This window comes from Bos javanicus, chromosome 20 (assembly GCF_032452875.1).
Source record: "Bos javanicus breed banteng chromosome 20, ARS-OSU_banteng_1.0, whole genome shotgun sequence".
In the NCBI taxonomy this organism is placed as follows: Eukaryota; Metazoa; Chordata; class Mammalia; order Artiodactyla; family Bovidae; genus Bos; species Bos javanicus.
In genome coordinates this window covers 11,383,500-11,405,690 of record NC_083887.1, presented here as the reverse complement: position 1 = coordinate 11,405,690, position 22,191 = coordinate 11,383,500, and the positions used below count along the sequence as shown (strand labels likewise).

General features: G+C 42.2%; 1 long non-coding RNA gene across 1 annotated transcript; it reads right to left on the bottom strand.

Annotated features, from left to right (window-relative positions):
- Positions 1-235: 235 nt before the first annotated feature.
- Positions 236-18,363, bottom strand: LOC133233506 (uncharacterized). The gene is made up of 3 exons (XR_009731735.1): positions 17,840-18,363; positions 13,752-13,978; positions 236-1,253 (listed from the first exon to the last, which is right to left on the bottom strand). It is a non-coding gene; the product is annotated as an uncharacterized LOC133233506 (long non-coding RNA).
- Between the last annotated feature and the right edge of the window lie 3,828 nt (positions 18,364-22,191).

The window sequence follows — 22,191 nt, the reverse complement described above, 5'->3', positions numbered from 1 at the left end:
ACTATTGATTTACTCTGTACTCCCATGGCCAACTTGCCTTTTCTAGGCCACAGCCACCTGGAAACTTAAAGTTAAAATTTATAAGCATAAGCTATAAATGTGTTTCCCCCAGAAAGAGTAGAAGTTATTTTATAGTCGTACCAGGGTTGGATTTCTGGCTGTACCATTTATAAGCTGTGTAACAGTATTGAACATATCACTTAACCTTTCTGAAACTCAGTGTTCTCCTTTCTTAAAAAAAAAAGAAAGAAAGAAAAACAAAAGACATTGCAAGATTATGACAAGCAAGACAACATGCAGTCCTTAAGTCAGTATCCAGCACATTAGGGTTCCCAGGAAGTGATAGTTAATAATAAACAGGGTCGTCAATCTACAACAAGATGAGATCATCCCTTGGGTTGCACCAAAATATAACTTAGAGCTCTTCCCTTCCAGTCCTCCTTCCCACTCCAGCAGGTCACACAGCATCAAGCATCTAGAAGGCTTTCTGCCAAAAACGGTACTGGTTTGTTATCTAAGTGAGTCTGGGCCATTTAGCAAAGTCAGGGTCTTTGTTATTGTTTTCATCACCACTGGCTGAGCAGAGAAAGACCAAGCCACAGGGTACATCTCTGCCTGCCAAGGTCCTGTGTTCCTAAAACAAAAACGCAGTAAAAATGGCAGTTCATGGCAGACACTGAGCCCAGGCTTGGGAGCCCGTGGGGAGGGGCTGCTCCTTCTCCTCTTCCTCAGCACCTGTCACTGAGACGGGGTGGCCCAGCCCGGGGGCAGCTCCAGCCCCGGGGCTCCCAGCAACGCCGCCCAGCCCACTCAGCGACTAGAAAGCGCCCATTGAGGGCTTGCAGCTGCCAGGGCCGCTTGCCCAAATACTACATAAAGCCTCAACTTCAGCTCCAGTGAAGAAGTCACTACTGTGTTCTTCCTGAGCCCCAGTCACGGCTATCAAACATTCAAAGCAAACTGGCGATGGTTAAACACTGCATGTGTTTACACCCCGAATCTTGAATCACAATGGGGAGGCTTGAGCTGCCAAGGCCCGGCTTTATCCTGGACACTGAAGTCTGTTCTCTGACCCACCGGACAGGAGTAGCGTTGAGTAAATACCAGATCGCTTTGCTTTTCATCGATGTTTGCTCTCAGGGACTTCAGTGGGGTTCGTCTCCAGGCGGGGTTGAAGGGCACATACTTGCAGAGTCAAGATGCTGTCTCACGTGAGTGGGCGTTCAGAAGCTTTAAGGCTTTGGTAGCCATCTCTAAAGAGAAAACACAAACAGTATAAAATAAAATATATCCAAGCAGATGAAAGGATAACTGGGATCCTTTAAAAAAATAAAAATAAAAAACTGCTATGAAAAAAAGCGAGGAGGAAAAAGAAGGATGGCAGTGTGGTTAGTGGGGTGAGCTGAGGGCTGGATGTTTAGCGCCTCATAACACTGTTCTCTACCCTTGAGAATTTAAACACTATTCATTTTAAAAAATACTATAATTAGAAAGACCCTTTGCCTCGCCCCTTTATCTAGGATAAAATACAAAACCTAGATTTTCTTTTAAATGTCCCAGTCTGTTCTGTGTTTTTAACTCTTTCAGGTTTTTTATCCTTTACATTGCATGTCAGGATTTTTTTTTTTTCTGACAATAGAAAAGTACATCATCATTGTGATAAATTGAGAAATCCAGGAAAGAAACATAAAGAAGAAAGTGTAAGTACTGTATCTTTGAATTAGAGTTTGTATTTTTGTACACTTCCTTGCCACCTGTTTACACAGAGAGAGAAAGAAAGAAAGAGGAAAAAGTAATTTTAAACATACTTAAATAGAATCCAATTTTGTTTAGCTTTATACTATGTGTTGTTTTCCTTTTTTTTAACTTCTCATGACCATTCCCCATACCATTTAGATATTCCTAAAAGAATGACTCATAATGGCTTTGGAATATTTTCACCCTATGTTTTTCAATGCCAGAAAAAGTTCAAAACAGAGTTTTACTTGTATACCATGCCGTATTTTTAAAAAATGGAACAAGCTTTTTATAGCTGGAGAGTATAAGGAAATTTATTTTGCACTAGATATATACCACTTTCTCCAGAATAATTTAAGAATCGCAGCTGGATTCAGCATAGTATTTGGCAAGTACAAATATAGTAGTAAGATGAAGTTTTCTTACCTTCAGAAGTGCTCCAAAAGGGAAATGAGACAAAGAAATGGAAATTGAGCACAAGGGTGGGTTGTAGACGTGAGGAGTGAAGCCAGAAATGGGAGATGGTGACTCAGTTCTCACACACAATCACACGCGCGCACACACACACACACACTCACTCACACCCCGACTTCTGCAGTCTGTGTACCAGCTGACAGGACCTCTCTCTTTTAAGAACTTTGGAATCAAAACTCAAAAGGATCCAGTGAAAATCATAAAGATTAGGAGGAAAAGACATACTACATATTAGAATGCAGAATAATTGAAGGGATGACAGGCAGATCCAGGGACAAGCCTCCAGCATTGTCTGGGCACTTGCCTCACCTACAGCCATACGTTGGATACGACGGTGAAAGAATAAACTACAGGGTTTGGCCCCGTGGAGCTCCCAGACTAATGGAGAAGACAGGACACAAGCAAGTCGTTTCAGCTCAATGTAAGACTTGCACGGACGGAGAATGGAAGGCAGCCCTTAGCCAGCCTGGGAGCTGAAGGATGAGGATCCATGTGCCATCAGAAGGTCTCAGAGAGGATGCAGCCTAGGAGCCAAGCTGAGAAGAATGAGACCTCACCAACACAGGAGGAAAGAGAAAATCACAGGGGGAACACTGAGTTAGCAAAGAAAGAGAAACAACTCTATTTTAAAACATCTTTTTGTCATGGGCTTGAGACCCAACGTTATTTGATATAGACTTGTCCTTTCTTCCTGTAATTTACATACAGAATGTATAATACTCTGAAGCACCCCTGAAAACTTTTGTGCTGGACAAACTTTGATAATTTTAAGCATATTCCAAATAAACGAAGGGTCAGTCATTTAAAGAAACCCTATTTAATTTGTTGGGATTCCCTGGTGGTATAGATAGTAAAGAATCTGCCTGTGATGCAGGAGACCAAGGTTGGATCCCTGGATCAGGAAGATTCCCCTGGAGAAAGGTAATTTGTTTATCTAGATAATCCCTTATTCCATTATTTTTTTAAAATATAGGATTATACATACCACCTGCAGTTAGTGCAATGGTAAAAATAGATGTCTCCCTACTTGTTGCATTTGTTAGTTCAAAACCCAGAAGGACCTTGAATGAATTTTATGTTTCTTTTCTGATGCCCTCTCACTCACACATACCCACTTACTTAGTCAACTTATATAGTGAATATTAAAATTCAGATGGCAAAGGCAGATAGCAGTACAGACAAACGTGGCCAGTTGTTGTTCAGTCCCTAAGTCCAGTCTGACTCTGTGATCTCCAAGGACTGCAGCACACCAGGCTTCCCTGTCCTTCCCTATCTCCTGGAGTTTGCTCAAACTCATGTCCACTGAGTCAGTGATATCTAACCATCTCATCCTCTGTCATCCCCTTCTCGTCCTGCCCTCAGTCTTTCCTAGCAGCAGGGTCTTTTCCAGTGAGTCAGCTCTTCATATTAGGTGGCCAAAGTATTGGAGCTCCAGCTTAAGCATCAGTACTTCCAAAGAATATTCAGGATTAATTACCTTTAGGATTGACTGGCTTGATTTCCTTGCAGTCTAAGGGACTCTGAAGAGTCTTCTTTAGCACCACAATTTGAAGGCATTGATTCTTTAGCATTCAGCCTTCTTTATGGTCTAACTCTCACATCTGTACGTGACTATTGAAAAAAAAACAGAGCTTTGACTGTGTGAATCTTTGCCAGCAGAGATGTCTCTGCTTTTTAATATGCTGTCTAGGTTTGCCATAGCCTTCCTTCCAAGCAGCATCTTTTAATTTCATGGCTGCAGTCACCACCTGCAGTGATTTTGGAGCCCAAGAAAATAAAGTCTGTCACTGTTTCCACTTTTTTCCCTTGTCCGTGGGCCATTAAAAATATGGCCAGTATGAATGCAAATTTTACAGATTAATCTCTTTTTTAAAAAAGCAAGTTGAGTTGATTTTGAAAACTTCCACATTTGCAAAGCTGACTTGGCATTTATAATTCTCAGGATTTTTTTTTTCCAGTAAGTTTGCAGCCTCCCGCAACCTACACAGTGACAGTTCAGGGAAGTCAGGACTATAATTACCACTTAGCACATAGAGAAACCAAAACAAAAAGGCAAGGTTGGCTTTTAGCTGCTCTCCCAGGTAGACCTTTAGATGGTCAGCTGTCAATAGAGAGGTTTCCTGCAGTGACTAGAGGCTGCATCCTCAGATGAGTTCTAGGTCCACTGAGTTACAACACAGCCATTTTCAGGAGGTGAATCAAGCCCTCTACTTCAATTTAATTAGAACTCTCAAATCTTGATGGTATTGAAAGTATCTATGAATCTGTGGCAGGATGGTCAAGTGCCCCACAAATTAGCTGAAGGGACAGGAGGCAGGAGATTATTCTTATCTCGCTATATTATTGCTTTGATCCCCAGGCCAGAATGTGTTTCACTGTAGTTAGAGTAATTACAGACTCAGAATGACTTTTTTTTTTCAAACAGAAAAAATTTCATTTTTCATTTGTCCAGAAGAGCAGTGATAACACAAAAGAAGACAAGTGTAGTTGTTATTTAATGAGTCATCTTGGTTTCATTTCTCTTAACTTGAATTTTTATTGTTCAGAATATAATGTTCCACAGATATGTTTCTAGTTTGAAGGAACTTAAACTACTTCACAAGGTTATACTTTAAAAAAGTAAGGTAGTGTAGAACATGCCATGATTGTTTATATAGGTTTTAGGTCACTTATACCACTGTTATCTTTCTCTCCTAGAGCGTGGACTATATACTTATTGGAAAATTTTCTTGAAATAGAAATTTTCTAACTGTGTTCACTTTGATTCTGGAATAATCAAGGATCATTTCAGTGCCGATGTTGTTCTGGTGACTATTGCTTGCGTTACACATTACCCTGAAATCAGTAGCTTAAAACTGACCATTTTATTTTGGTCACAGTTTTGTGGGCTGGGAATTCAGGAAGAGCTCAGCCTAGGCAGGTCTTGCTGAGGATTTTTCAGGCTGTTGCCGTCAGATGTTGGCTGGGGCTCCTACCATCAAAGGCTCCACTGTGCTCTCTCCTGAGTGTGTGGTTGAGGAATTCCTATGGGAGCTTGGCATGGTTAGTTAACAGAGCACCTACACCAGCATGGCGGTCTTGGGGTGCTCAAACTTCCCAGATGCTGCATGACTTCACCCAAGCCATCAGTCCCAAGAGAAACAGGCAGTAGCCTTTGCCAACCTAACCTCCGACATCACACAGCATCACTGTCACAGACTCAATGGGTTACAAGCGAGTCACTAAGATTGAGTCCCCTCTTATACGGAGAAATATCAAAGACACATTTTTAATCTGCCAGATATATGTCTGTGTTTGTGTGTTAAATAACAACTTAGAGTGTATTATCTTAAACTAGCAACCTGGATCCTCCTCAAGACTGCACAAGTCTGTGAGTTCATTTTTTACTTACAGTACCTAGCACAGGCACTGTGTTGTATCAAATGCTCCAGGGTGTCCCTGGTGGCTCAGACTATAACGAGTCTGCCTTCAATGCAGGAGACCTGGGTTCGATTCTTGGGTCAGGAAGATCCCCTGGAGAAGGGAATGGCTACCCACTCCAGTATTCTTGCCTGGAGAATCCCATGTACAGAGAACCCTGGCGGGCTGCAGTCCATGGGATCACAAAGAATCAGACTCGAATGAGCAACTGAGACACACACATGTTAATCTAAGCAGAGAACTGACAAGCTAAGGATACTACAATGCAAATGAAGAAGGGACTTTGTGGCTGCCAAATTTTTACCTTTTGTGAGCTGGAAGGATGATTGTGCTGATAAAACCACTCTATATAGTAACAACAGAAAAGCTTGGGGTTTTAAATGTAAAAGGAATCTCAGAAATCCTATGACCCCACCCTTCCTTACAGCCTTCCTCATTGTACCCCAAGGGCTTCCCTGGTGGCTCAGAGGGTAAAGTGTCTGTCTGCAATGTGGAAGACCTGGGTTCGATCCCTGGGTTTGGAAGATCCCCAGGGGAAATGGCAACCCACTCTGGTACTCTTGCCTGGAAAGTCCCATGGAAGGAGGAGCCTGGTAGGCTACAGTCCACGGGGTTGCAAAGAGTTGAACACGACTGAGCGACTTGACTTTCACTTTCACTGCACCCTAGTTTTTTCAGCTAAGCCCAGAGAAAGTAAGTGACATAACTAAGTGACAAAGATCAAGTCTCCAGTCATAAATTCTAGTCACTGCTTTTGGTACATTATAAAACTTTTTGTCAGCCACTGTTTGAGGTTATGACTTGATCAAATTGCAGGGGCTTCCCTGGTAGCTCAGATGGTAAAGCATCTGCCTGCAATGCGGGAGACCTGAGTTCGATCCCTAGGTCAGGAAGATCCCCTGGAAAAAGGAAATGGCAACCCACTCCAGCACTCAGGCCTGGAAAATTCCATGGATGGAGGAGCCTAGTAGGCTCTAGTCCACGGGATCACAAAGAGTTGGACACAACTGAGCAACTTCACTGTGTTCACTGGTTCACTGTGGTTTAGATCTTTTTCATATATAAGGGTGAATGAGGTTGAGACTCTGCCAACCTGTTGACTTAGCGCGAGTCCTTTTATTACAGGACTTTTCTATCCATTCCATCAGGCGGATAAAAGTCCTAAAAATGTCTCACTGGGAGGCCCCAGGAGTGGCTCTCTTCAGTCCCAGGTCAGAAAACCTAACTTTCTAATGCTTTCTTCCTGTTGCAATACAATCTTGTAGTTTCTACGACTGGGCAGTGTGGAATCTGGAAGGCTTCCTGAAATTTACAAAAAGCCGTGAGGTAACGAAGATGTCCCTAAGATTGCCTATAACCTGTCAGAAGGATCCACTGTATTTCTAGGTAGTGAGCACCCAGCCTACTATGACAGTGTGAGATGCTGTGCTAGCTGTTTAGAGTGTTGGAAGCAGAAAGATAGTTCAGTCCCGTTTTGCATTACACTGATGCAGTTTTGTCTGGAAGAATAGGATTTTTAAAGTGACCACCCAGTTAATTAATATAAGGAAAGAAATCACACCTTCTCCTTTGAAGTTTCTGTAGCTCCCTTTAGTAAGGGAAGGCTCCTGCCATAGCCTGTGTCAGGGCCATGTTTGAGGCTTATTCAATTTAATAAATTCCATAGTTTTGCAGAAAGGCAAGCGATAGAACTGGTGCCTCAGACTTGTTCTTAAACTAATTTCTTAGCTCTGTAAATATGCCTTTAATTCATTAAACTGATGTTTGTGAAAGTGACTGGCTCATAGCATGAACTCAGTACACGTCAGCTCCCCTTTTCCAACCCCTCAGAACTATACAGTGAGTGACTCATGTTCACAATGTTAGTGTTTCTCTAAAATCTTCTGACTCTTCGTTAGCAATGAAATGTAGTTAATATTTGCTTTCCTGACCTTATTAAGGCAGAAAAATCTTCTGGAGCTCTTTGTATTAGGGTTCCCCAGAAACCTAATAGAAAAAAATACAAATATATATATACGTATAGAAAGTGAAAGTGGCTCGGTCGTGTCTGACTCTTTGCGACCCTATAGACTATAGCCTGCCAGGCTCCTCTGTCCATGGAATTCTCCAGGCAAGAATACTGGAGTGGGTGGCTGTTCCCTTCTCCAGGGGATCTTCCCAAACTAGGGATCAGACTCAGGTCTCCCACTTTGCAGGCAGATTCTTTACCATTTGAGCCACCAGGGAAGTCCATATATATGTATGGAAACATAAATATACATGTGTGTGTGTGTGTGTGTGTGTGTATATATATATATACACACAGACAGAGAGAGAGATTTATTATAAGGAATTAGTGATCATGGAGGCTGACAAGTCTCCATGAGGCTTGCAGTCACTCTCCATAAGATCTGCAGTCAACAAGCTGGAGACCCAAGAAAGCCAGTTTAGTTCCATTCTGAGTTCAAAAGCCTAAAAGCAGCAGAACCAATAGTGTAATTCCAAGCTAAAAGCCAGCAGAGTTTCAACTCAGGAAGAGCCAGTCTGAGTCCCAGAGACGGAGAAAAACAAATGTCCCAGCTCAAGGTGATCAAGCAAGAGGAAATTCCTTCTCCTTTGAGGGAAGGTAAGCCTTTTTATTCTATTCAGGTCTTCAAATGATTGGATGAGTTTCACCCACAGTAGGCAGGACACTCTGCTTTACTCAGTCTGCCTATGCACATGTTAATCTCATCCAGAAACACCCTCCCTGACACATCCAAAATGTCTAGGCCCTCTGTGATCCAGTACAGTTGATACACGAAGTGAACCGTCACATTCCTCTTCCAATGAGTGCTAGTCAAACTGAACTTCAGGTGAAATTGGTATAGTTATAACAAAAATGACTTTCTAGTTGAAATGGATGTTACTGAGGATGTGTGATGTAGCCAGTCCTCTGTGCCGTCACATGTTACTGTGTGCTCAGGACATTTCATTCCAGTGCTGTGCGCTTAGTCACTCAGTCGTGTCTCACTCCTTGCAATCCACCAGGCTTCTCTGTCCATGGGGATTCTCCAGGCAAGAATACTGGAGTGGATTGCCATGCCCTTTTCCAGGGGTTCTTCCCAACCCAGGGATCGAACACAGGTCTCCCACATTGCAGGTGGCTTCTTTACCATCTGAGCCACCAGGGAAGCCCACAATAATTTTGTGGTTATGTAAAGGAGAAAGCAAAATTCACTCAGTCGTGTCTGGCCCTCTGCGACTCAACCCCATGGACTGTAGCCTGCCAGGCTCCTCTGTCCATGGAATTCTCCAAGCCAGAATACTGGAGTGGGTGGCTGTTCCCTTCTCCAGGGGATCTTCCCAACCCAGGGATCCAACCCAGGTCTCCCGCATTGCAGGCGGATTCTTTATCGTCTGAGCCCCAGGGAATCCCAGCATTCCAGAGCATGTGAATAAATGTGATGTCCCTGGGAATGCATTTACAAGCATAAGGCAGGGCCAGAGGCAGGAGGATGTCCTATGTAGAAGGTTGCCTCAGTCACTATCCTAGGAAGGGGTGCTGGTGCAAGCCCTCCGTCTTCCCTTCAGAAGGTGAAAGACTTGCCTTCAGAGATATCACAAGGCATGGAGAGTATAGTACACTTCACAGACGTTTGCAGACAGCAATGGCATTTTAGTGCCTGTAGTCAGAAGGTAAATCATTTGCACAATCATGATTGATCCAAAATTCAGAAATTGTAAATGTGCTGCACGTTGGTCTTATTTAGAAACCAAATATTGCTGCTTATGTGGTAGCAGCAATATTCTTGCCTGGGAAATCCCATGGACAGAGAAGCCTGGCAGGCTACAGTCCATGGGGTTGCAAGAGTTGGATGCAACTTAACGACTAAACCACTGCAGCAGCAAGTTTGCCCCCTAGCAACTGGGGGTGTCGACCGCAGTGGTTCAGAGCATGCAACTATCAGGCCTCCTCCTGCTGCCAACACAGAAGCGAAAATGGGGAAACTTGTAGAGTTTCAGAGTAGAAAACAAGTTATAAAAACAATGGCTGAAGAAGCCTTGTGTTAGCTAGAATTTGTGCTTGTGTTAGCTAGAATCCATTATCTTTATAATGAATCGCTAAAGAGATTGTATCTATATAATGTTGTATACCCACTGCACTGTCATCTTGCTCATGATACAGTCTGAAAACAGAAACAGAGAACATAACGAACTTGTCCTCAGGTCATGCGGCAAGTAAGTACCAGAGCTCTCTGTGGGAGTTTGAAAAGAGAGTCTGGCTGCATGTCTAGTCACCAAACTAGATGTCCCATCTAGAGAAGTGGGTCCTCTCTCTGCAACTCAGACAAAACCACAGTCTCTCCCAGTAACCCCATAGCGTTGCTGCCTTGTCCTGCCAAGGCCCAGGGGGATTACTGAGCAAAGGTTCTCCTTTTGTGTTTTCAAGCCGTGCCACTTAAGCCATAGGTAGAAGTTTATGGGGGTGAAATGAAGACCAGCCCTGGTGGAGTCAGAGCCTCTCCTCTGGACCCTTCACCTAACTTGAGCCTTTTATGCCCTGCCCATTCCATCCACCATCAACTACAAGCCCCTTAAAATTTTTTATTGCCTATTCCACTTAAGACTTGAATTTTCCTTTGGAGTTTTTGTTAGTTTTATAACAAAAATCTTGGCACTGAATTTTAATTTCCATAGCAGTACGGTAGCCCTCAGGAAATAGTTCCCTCTCCTCCCTTGGTCCTCGTCACAAAGAAAGAGGGCCGCCTCGTCTTCCTTTGTGAGGAAAGCTGTGGACTGGAGATGCAGCAGTGAGCAAAGCAAACAGGGCCCCTGCTCACAGAGTGTATAGTTTAGTGGGGAACACAAACATGATTCAGAGACTTACACATAAATATAAAGCTTACTGTGACAAGTCCTATAAAGGAAAGGTGCAGAGTTCAGTGGGCCAGAATGGGCAGTTGACCTACTCAGGAAGGTCCAGGAAGTCTTCCCTAAGGAGGTGACATAGAGTGAAGATCTGGAGAGAAAGGAGAGTGTGTCACAGGAAAAAGCTGCTCAGAGGCCGTAGACCCAGGCAGGAAGGAGTATGGGGATTTTGAGCAACCAAGAGAAGACCAGCGTGGCTGGAGAACAGTGGATGGGGATGTGGCAGATAATGAGGGAAGAGAAGGAAGCAGAAGCAAGACCATATCCAGCCCCCATGAAGCAGGGCTTATACACCTAGAGCAGTTCTTACAACTCTAACTTTTCATTAGAATCACCTAGGGAGTGTTTTAGAAATACTGATCAGAAGATCCCACTCCAGAACAATTCAATCCAGACTTCTGGAAGTGAAACCCAGGCCTAAGTTTTGTTTGCTTGTGTGTTTGCTTGTTGTAAGGCCTCCAGATGATTTTATTGTGAAGTTCAGAATGAGAATCATTGCCCTGCAGCAAAGAGGAAACAATATAACATTTAAAAGATGTATATATTGTGTGTTTGGGGGGAGATGGATGTCATCATCAGATTTACACTTCAAAAAGCATCCTTTAGCTAGAACCATGGAGTAAGAAATGCTAGGAAGTAAAGATTTCAGAAAGGAGTCCAGTTGAGTGACAAGTAAATGATGCAACAACTTTGGATTAGGGTAGCAGCAATGGAGGGCTTCCCATATGGTGCTAGTGGTAAAGAATCCAGTGGAAATTAAAAGAAATGGGTAAAGATGAGAGACTTCTCTTCGATTGAACAACTGGGACTGGTGGAATGGTGAAATGATGGACTTGGTACAGGAGAAAAGGAGAAGATGATTACTGGGGTTCTGCTTATACAGCAGACTAGATAATTGTCCTCTTTATTGAGACAGGGACAAAAGCTAGCCCCAGACATGGTTAGAGTGAGTGCGGGTCTTCAGTTGTGGCCTGTGGAGTATGCTTTCATTGCATACTTTCCTTCTCTTTTCTCCAGGTGATCAATATGTCACTCACCAGTCCTTGCTATTTATTATCCATTAAAACAAACAACAGCTACAACAACAAAATTATTGAGCACTTACTAAGTTCAAGTCACTTGCCTTATTAATCTGCTTTCAATTTACTCGAAGAAGCTTACTTATGAGTGAATAAGCTTTCTTAGTAAATATACATATTTCCCTAGCATAGTTCTATTTCATCTTCTCCTTAAAATTTTTAATACTGTGTATTTATTAAGACATTGAATGCCAAGTGACAGAAGCCCCACTCCAATAAACTTAAATAGAAAAAACATTTTGTTGTAATGATATAAAGGTATCTCATGGACACAAATTTGAATCTGTAGGAAAAGCTGAAATCAGGAAGTCAGGACTCCATGGTAGCTCTCCTCAGTTCCCCCTCTCTGCAAAGCTGTTTGTTCTTTTCTCCTCACAAACCAGCTTCCATGACATTTCATGTCAGCATAAAAGAAAATAGGGTAACAGACAGTTTGGGAGCTTTAAATGTTAGAGCTCAGACTGACTGACTCATCACAAAATCCAAAATCCTGAGAAAGGAACTCATTGGCTCAGTTGAGCCACATGTCCTCCTTTGGACCAATCAGCTGTGGCCAGGAAGTATGAGCTGAGGAAAAGGGGATGGTCCTCCCACACTGATTCATAAACCCCACTGTACTCTGGCTGAAATGAGTGCTCCTATGATAACCCGTGGGTACTGCATCAGTACCAGGCTTGCAAATCCTGGAGAAGCAGAGGTTAGGCAAATAGTGCAAGTTTTCCAATCCATCCCAGCTGAGTAAATTCACATATGTGAGCCATCAGCTCCATCTGAGAAGAGTTTCAGAAAGGTTGATACTTTACAAAATATTTTATTTCTTTGGACTGGCGCAATCATGACATCTGAAGTTTCCAAAATTTTGAGAATGTCATATTAGATAGTGATTACACCAGTATATTTGTATTTGAATGTATATGATTTGGACTGGGCTTTTCTGGTGGCTCAGATGATAAAGAATCTGTCTACAATGCAGGAGACCTGGGTTCAATCCCTGAGTCAGGAAGATCCCCTGGAGAGCGAATGGCTACCCATTCCAGTATTCTTGCCTGGAGAACTCCATAGACAGGGTAGCTTGGCAGGCTAAAGTCCATGGGGTTGCAAAGAGTCGAACATGACCGAGCAACTAACACTTTTCATGATCCGGACTACAAGGTTTTGAATGGATTCAACAAAGCAATGCACTAACTGTAAAATTATGCTGATTTGAAACATCATCTGCATTTCTGTAGACGGAAAATTATATAACAATTTCTAGCTCTTTTGATTCTCATTAATATTTGATTAACACTGACTCCCCAAAGCCCTAAAAGAAGGAGCAGGGGTTGCAATTTCAATTGCATTTGGGAAAATATGTACTTTGTTCCCTTGGAAATGAAGGAGAACATATTAAATGACAAGTCAGGAAGAAGCTGGTTTTGACAGTGTTTTCTTTTGAAGCTCTAAGATAAAATGAGGACTTTGCATATGACGGGTGATGAAAATGATCAGAAATAAAGATTTTGGCTGGGCTTTCTTATGGATGGGCCTCGAACAACATTAGGAAGTGATCAGGTCGATATTTGCATTCTAACTTCTCAGGGTGGGGCCCTCTTTGTAGACCATACTCATGTATTCATGACTTTTGGAATGTCCCTCAAGGCATTTACCATCCAGTTAGAATTAAACGAATGCATAGTTAATACCGTTTATAAAACTTCTACTTCTGAGAGTCCAGTAGACAGTCTACATTAGTTTTATTATTTTTTATTTTTTTGTGCTGCTAATGAAACTTTTATTTTAATGAGTCACAGTTAACATCCAAACTGTTGAACAATCTTCAAAGAAAACTGGAATGTGCAAGGCTGCAAAGAGAAGTCAAGGGATGGGAATCCAGGCAGGCATGAGCGGCCCTGCCCTGCTGCCCTGACAAAACTGTGAAATAACTGCCTCCAGACACTTTCATCGGGCTTCCAAGGTGGCTCAGTTGGTAAAGAATCCACCTGCAATGAGGGAGACCTGGGTTGGATCCCTGGGTTGGGAAGATCCCCTGGAGAAGGGAAAGGCTAGTGACTCCAGTATTCTGGCCTAGAGAATTCCATGAACTATACTCATGGGGTCACACATTTATCAGCACAGACTGAGTTTCCTCCCTATTGGCCTCTCTTTACTTACCTTTAACTTCCTTCTCCATCTTCTGGAGGGTCACTCTGATTCGTTCCAGTCTTGCTCTCAACTCATCTTTAACTCTTTCCTGCTAAGGCGCTAACTGAAAATTGAGGTGTTGTCTCAAACACAGCAGGGCAGCGAATTGAGGGTTTAGATTCTGGATCCGTGTCTGCTGTTATCAGTGTCATCTGGGGGTCAGTTTCTCTCATGTGCCCAGACCTCAGTTTCCTCACCTTTAAGACAAATGGGAAAGAATTAGATGCTAAACTCTCTCCCGGATATTGCATGTTAGTCTATGTAATAACAGCTTTCAGATGTGTTTGTATTCTAAAAGGTATGAAGAGAACAGCCCCTCTCCCTCCTCCAGTATAATTCAGAAGAAGGGTCAGCACACTCTTTCTGTAAAGAGCTAGTAACAATTTTAGGCTTTGTGAGTCATACAGTCCCTGTTGCAACTACAAACTCTGCCAGGTGAGCATAAAAGCTGCACAGAAAGGGGAGTTATTTACGATAATAGGTGGTAGGCTGAAGTTAACCTGCAAGATAGAGTTTATAACCCCCTGGTTTAGAAGATGCTGTATGAGACCAAGTTGCTTGAGTTCAAAACTCAGCTGTACCAGGTCCCTGATCTTTTTGTGCCAGATTCTTTATCTGCAAAGTGGGAGAGATGGCACAGTGGAGAAATTAATTCTTATGTGTACAGCATGTAGACCAGTGCTTGATTCATAAGAAGTGTGGTTAGCGGTTATTCTCTTCCCTCTTTTCAAATTCATGTTATGTTTCTGCACACTGTCTTTCTGTTGATGAGCTTAGCCCAACAACCTATTCTGCAGGGAGGTGTTACTAAGGCAAGGGCCACTGGCCTGCCAGGTGAAGAAAGACCTATCCCTGGACAGAAACTCATCTCTTCTGAGCTTTCTACTGGTGGACAGTCACAGCTGTCTCCAAAGCTTCTTACTAGAGCAAAAGCATATGAGCTTGGCCTGCCTCAGATGAATGGCTCTTATGCCCTCTTGTAGGATACCACCTGAATCTAAGATGAATGGTCTTGTACCTTCTGCAGGGTAGCCTTATTGTTAAGCCAGGAAGTTTCTGAACCCCTTGCTAAGAGAGGATGAATAAGGAAAAGCTTGACAAAGCCACCTCTGTCAAAGTACTGAGCCTTCCTTGGTGGTCTAGCAGTTTAGACTCTGTGCGTCCAGTGCAAGGGTTGCAGGTTCGATCCCTGGTCCGGGAACTGAGATCCCATGTGCCGTGAACTATGGCCAGTAAAAGAAGGTACTGAGTCTCATGATGTGTAGAATAACAGATTTCTGGTATTATACCAAGGATTGGTGAGGGAATGTCTCCTGCATGAGGGGAATGTCAGGACACAGTTTTAATGTGGTCCCACATGGTCTGCAGAAGGGAGATGGTGGTGTTGCTGGGTGTAGAGAGGGTATGTGCCATCATTTTTGGCTGGGTAAATGGTTTGGGAAATGGGTACATATTCTTTTTTCCTTTTGAATTGAGTGACTGAAAAAATAGCAGGAATTGCCATTTCTTTGCCACAGAATTGTGTGGTAGAGTCTTTTATAGCATTTCACATTTAAAGAAGCTTTGTCCTTAGATTGCATCATAAGCCTGCATGGTTCCTCCTATTTTTTCATGTGGCTCAGTGCCTGAATTATGTACAAGATTATTAATATTTTACAAGGCCATTGTTGACAGACCTGTAGTCATGTAGACGAGTCATAAACCTTGTCTTCCATAAGTCAACCGTACCTGTTACACTTGGCAAGTGCTTACCAGGCACCAGCTAAACCAGAATCATACCGGTGAGGCCATGGGCCAGACCAGTAAGGCCCACAGCTGGTTTAGGAGATGTAGGTTCTTGTCATGATTCTGTAACTAATTGGCTGTGTGACTTGGAGCATCACCTAACTCAGTATTATGGAGACAGTTATCTACCCTCTCTGAGACTCAGTTTCCTTCTCTGAAATATAACAGAGTTAAACTATTTGGTTGGTTCAAAAGTAATTGCAGTTTTGAATTGTTGAAGTTTGTTGTTTGATATTGGAATACATTCTTAAATGTGGTTATGTTATACATCATTCTAATGTGCATTTCTCACTTTCTGTTTTTTGGTAATGACTTATTACTTGCTGTTTATTTTATATTTATTTTAGACTAGGGAAATGATGTTAGACAAAAATCAAATTCAAGCAAATTTTTTATTGAGTTAAAAATGGGTTGTAAAGCAGCAGAGTCAACTCACAACATCAACATATGGCCCAGGAACTGATAACGAACATACAGTGCAGTGGTGGTTCAGGAAGTTTTGCAAAGGAGACAAGAGCTTTGAAGATGAGGAGCATCGTGGCCAGCCATTGGAAGCTGACAATGATCAACTAAGAGCATCATTGAAGTTGATCCTCTTACAGCTAGAGGAGAAGTTGCCCAAGAATTCAACATTGACTATTCTATGGTCATTTGGCATTTGGAGCAAATTGGAAAGGTGAAAAAGCTCAGTGAGTGGGTGCCTTGTGAGCTGATTGGAAATCAAAAAAAATCATTGTTTTGAAGTGTTATCTTCTTATTGTATGCAACAACAACAAACCATTTCTCAGTCAGGTTGTAATGTGCAATGAAAACTGGATTTTAAATGACAACTGGTGATGACCAGCTCAGTGGTTGGACCAAGAAGAAGCTCTCAAGCAGTGCCCAAAGCTAAACTTGCACCAAAAAAAAGGTCATGGTCACTGTTTGGTTGTCTGCTGCCCATCTGATCTACCTGATCCACTATAGCTTTTTCAATCCTGGCAAAACCATTATATCTGAGCAGTATGCTCAGCAAATCAATGAGATGAACCAAAAACTGCAGCAGGCATTGGTCAAAAGATGGGCCAAATTCTTCTCCACGACAACGCCTGACCACAAGTCGCACAACAAACATTTCAAAAGTTGAACAAATTGGGCTACAGAGTTTTGCCTTATCTGCCATATTCGCCTGACTTCTTGTCGGCCCAATCACCACTTCTTCAAGCATGTTGACAACATTTTGCCAGGAAAGTTCTTCCACAACCAGCAGGTTGCAGAAAATGCTTTCCAAGTGTTTGTCAAATCCTGAAGCACGGATTTTTACAATATAGGCATAAACAAGTTTATTTCTTATTGGCAAAAATGTGTTGATTGTAATGGTTACTATTTTGGTTAATAAAGATGTGTTTGATCTAGTTATAATGATTTAAAATTCACAGTCCAAAACCACAATTACGTTTGCACCAACCTAATAGATGCAGCAGGTACCTGCCAACTCTGTGATTCAGGATTACCCAAGGAAGCAAATGAGGTGTTCCCAGAGGTGTGAAGTTTTCTGATCAGCCTAGATCCTGAGGGAACTTCCCTGGTGGTCCTGTGGTTTAAACTCGGCCTTCCAAGGCTGTGAGTTCAATCCCTTGTCAGGGAGCTAAGATCCCTCAAACCTCATGGCTAAAAGACATAAAACAGAAGCAAAGTTTCTCCTGGATTTGTAGTGATGATAGATTAGCTGATAATTGCAATGGTTAGATTGAAAGTTGCCTAGAAGTGACTTATCACAGATTGAGGATAAGGAGCACATTAACCAAAAGGGAGGTATTACTGAACAAGGCAGCATATGCTGCAGTCCTACAGTTAAAAAGCCCCAGCCAAGATTTTATTCTGCTGCTCTCCATCTATGAGACTTGGGTCAAATCACATAGCCTTCCCAAGTTATCTTCTTCATCTGTAAAACGGAAATCATGATGCATGCTCTGCCTACAATGTAAAGCAGATGCATCAGTTGAAAGAATTCATGACCAAGCCCTCTTGAATCGTTGCAATCCAACACAAAAGCCATCATAAGCGTGGCTCCCTTTTACAACAGAAAGCATAAGATGTATGTTTCAAACATATCCATGGTTAAAGAAGCTCATGTCCCCCCAAACCATCCTAAATAAGGAGTCGTCTTTCCTTCACAATGCATTTTGCTCATAACTGAAGAGAGGAAATCCTTGTTAACATTGGGATACAGTCACCCAACAAAAGATTTTAACTACTTTTAGAAAATTGGTACTGTCAGAATATAGCCTTACCTGATGTAAAGCGTTTTCTTTGCACACCCAGCTTGGCAAGACCTAGAGGAAAGGCAGTGGGGTGGAGAGTAGACTGGAGAGGCTGATGGTAATGGGTTTCCTTTATTCTGTGAGGCTGTCTGAATCCTTGGGGCTCGGACTGACAGTTCTGGATCCCCTCCAGTGGAGGGAACAAAGGCTGGAGTTTCTTTTGAAAAATTCTTTCTGAGGACTGAGATTGTCCAACACAGTTTCCTTGATAAAGGGCTCATTATCTATCAGTGTGACTTTGCCCTTAATTTTTATGCTGGCAGTGCCAACATGAGAATATTTAAGCCAATCCTTTTACCCAGACAGCTGTAACAGCACCCTAACAATTTGTGCCAGTGCTCAAAGCTTGGGTGTAGAATATAATCAACTATGGGTGAAATTTCCAATTAGTTGAATCACCAAGAAATACAATTTATCAGCTTGCTTTTCATCGTATTTACACTTCTTGTCATTTTCCAAATGCAAGCCCATTTTAAATTTAAAAAACATAGAACATTTCAGAATTACTTCCTTAGCTCAACCGACTCATGTTTATAGATCTAAAGAGGTTGCTTTTGTTGGAGAAAGGTGGCTCCAAACTTCGGAAAAGGGGACCCTCTGAAAAAGAAATCCATATTAACAATGAACATATGAGCAACCAGCCAGAGAGGGAGAGTCTGTTGATGGTGATGGAGAAAATCTTATATATCACCCAAGTCTAAACAAGGTGACTACATTTTAGTCTCTAAAACTGGAAGGACTGGAATGTGACGTTAGCTCAGAAAGCTGAAAGCTAACTAAGTATACTGTAAGCTTTGTAAACGATTTTTAATCAAAATGACAAAGCTTCAAGGAGCCTACACAAAAGGGAATCAAAGAGTACAAGTGAAATAGTACCAAGGGAAGGCGTGTGAGGTGGGCTATATAAACAACACGGCTCACTGATGGGGAGGGGTGCTCCCCATCAGGTGCCTGGGACACTTTGGTAAGGTTTTCCAAAGGCAGGATGAAACATCCCTCCAGCTTCCCCACCCTGTGTAGTATGGATGTTTTCAGGGTTTACCCACGTTGTAGCCTGTGTCAGGACTTCATTCCCTTTTTTACGGCCAAATGATATTCCACTGCACATCAGTATACTTTGTTTAGCCTTTCATCTGTTCTTGAACATTTGTGTAGTTTTCAGCTTTTGGTTATTACGAACAGCACTGTTATCAACGCTGCATGCAAGTTATCTATTTGAATCCCTTCTTATTGTGGTTTTTATTTGCTTTTCCCTAATAACTAAAGATGCTGAGCTTCTGCACTTTATTCTTGGGTAAAGTGTTCAAATCTTTTGTCCATTTTTAAAACTGTTTTGTTTACTTTAAAAAAAAAATATGATTGTGTTGTGAGAGTTCCTGACCTATTCTAAACACAAGTCCTGTGTTGGATATATGGAGAAGGCAATGGCACCCCACTCCAGTACTCTTGCCTGGAAAATCCCATGGATGGACGAGCCTGGTAGGCTGCAGACCATGGGGTCGTGAAGAATCAGACACGACTGAGTGACTTCACTTTCACTTTTCCCTTTCATGCATTGGAGAAGGAAATGGCAACCCACTCCAGTGTTCTTGCCTGGAGAATCCCAGGGACGGGGGAGCCTGGTAGGTCGCTGTCTATGGTGTCGCACAGAGTCGGACACGACTGAAGCGACTTAGCAGCAGCGGCAGCAGTGTTGGATATATGTTTTGCAAATATTTTCTCCAAGATGTGGCTCTTTATTTTCATGAGTGGTTTTTGAGGAACAAATGTTTCTGATGAAATCCAATTTATTGATTTTCTTCTCTTGATAGTTCATGCTTTTTGTGTCCTAGTATTTAAGAACTCTTTCCTAAACCTATGTTCTCTTTTAGAAGTTTTATAGTTCAATTTTTAAGTGTAGATCTGTGATCCATTTTCAGTCAATACCCCATATTCAGTGGGGTACTAACATCAAGGGTCATTTTTGCTTGCGTGTAGCTTTCCAGTTGCTCCAGGCCTGGTGATGTTTCAGCACCACTCACTGACTAGTAGCATTAATGGTCCAGTTGCTCTGTCCTCAAATCTGGTTCTGACTTAGACATTCAGAGGTTCTGTCTGAACAACCTTTGCATTCTATTGCTTTAACAGTAACACATATTAAGAATTTCCAGTTGTTTCATTTAAGCTTCCAGACCTTTCTCCATTACTGAGTGTCCACAGTGTACCAGGAAGTCTATTATTTGCTGGAGTTATACAAAAATACAAGTGGTTCTTGGCATTAAAGAAAATAGCTACAAAATCTCATTTGCATGTTTCATATTTTATCAACTCAAGTTAGATTATCGTATTAATTTTTTTAAAATCCAGCTTCTTATTGCAGGGGATTTTGAGAGCAGATACAGAATAGAATTAACTGAAAACTATTACTAAGGTGGCTCATTTACTTCCATTGCATACTGGTTGATTTATTTAGTTTCCTTCCTAAAGTGTGAGGACTAAAGAGCTGAAAGAGACAAGAAATGCCCAGACCACAGATTATGACCAAAGAACTCTGAGTACAGGTGATGATGATCTGACATGTTCACTGAGGGTACAGTCAGGAAATTGCCTCTCCTTCTGATCCTTCAACATGGTTATCAGCATGTACAAGCTCAGAAACAGTAGAATGAGAATTCTCAATCTGTTGGCCTTCTGAATTCTCCCTTTGCTAGGAAGTACTATTTCAGCCAATAATTTTTTTATGCTCCTTGTAATATGTGTTTAACCTGGGTAGCTCACAAAGAGTGGAAAATTTTAAGCTAAATAATACAAAGATTGATTTTTCTCCCATTTTAGTTATCAGGGCAGGAGATAGGGAAAATAAAAATATTGGGAAAAATGTCAGAGTATTTTGCCCCAAGGTTGCTAGCACTGGTATCTCACCCATTACCAATTCTCAGCCATTGAATTCCTGCAAATGTTTGGTGTTGTAGGGAACAGAAGATTCAAAATACATGAGCCTTGAGATTAACAGTTTGACCTCAAGTTCATTATCTTCTTGGGTGTTCTTTCTTTTTTTATTCTTTTTTTAGGCCCACTTAATTTTATGTCATAGATCATCATAAAACTATAAACTGGTGGTCATAACTCTTATGTGGCCTAAACCCAGGGTTCAAAAAATGTTGAATGAATTGCCAGCATTTAATAATTGGGAAATCGCCCATTAAAAAAAAAAAAATCTGGATTTCCAACTTCTCTCTGAAAGGCCTGGCAAATCTGGGCTCACATTCCTGCATGGCCACAGTCAGCTAAACTCTAGTACCAGCTGCTTCTTTTAAGACCAGCCATTTAGGCTCCAGTCTCTCCCCAGTTGGCTTTCCTGTGGCACCTTTCCCACCTGGGTCCTTTAAGACAGTGGTTCTTGAACCTGGCTTCAAATACTGGAATCATATGAAGAACTTTAAAAGCTACTGATGACTCTGTTCCAACCCCCAAAGATTTTGATATAATCTGTTGTGTAATCCAGGCATTGGGATTTTTATAAGCTCCCCAGGCAATTCCAAAATTGAGGACTGGTCTAAAAGCATCTCAGAGTTTAACTTGCATACAAAACACCTGGGGACCTCGTTAAAATGCAGATTGTGATTCAGCAGGTCTGGGATTCTGCAGATCTAGCAAGCTCCTACATAGTGCCCATGCTGCGGGCTTTAAGACAAAGGCTTGAAGGCATTTGTTCTTGTTTAATTTTGATTTTGACCCTGAATGACAGACTTAGGTTTCACGTCTAATAGAAGTTTATTCTTTTTGTTTGAAGTTGTTTATTTATTTATTTCTGGCTCTTCTGGGTCTTTGCTGCTGCACGTGAGCTTTCTCTAGTTCAGCGAGTGGGGGCTACTCTCTAGCTGTGGTGCACGTGCTTCTCACTGCACTGGCTTCTCTTGTTGCTGAGTACAAGCTCAGTCGTTGTGAGGCCCAGGCTTACATGTGCAATCTTCCTGCACCAGGGATTGAATCAGCGCCCCCTGTTTTGGCAGGAAGACTCTCAACCACTGAACCACCAGGGAAGTCCTAACAGAAGCTTATTCTAGCACTCCTGTCATTGAAGTAGCTGGAGTGATGGTAACAAACGAGAATATCCTACTGGTCCTCTTTGAGGAGGGTACTTCTCAGCTTGCTGTGGCCTCTGAAAGCCTTTCAGTGTTGGGGGTCCTTGAGCCCTGTAGGTCTGCCTTCTGAGCCACCTTCGCTCTCACCAACCATAATATCGTGTCACCACACGATAAATCCTCTCTCCCTTTGAGAACTGTACCTCCTTTGACGTTTTGAGCTCTTTGATGGTGGCACTGCTGCCAGCCACCAGTTCG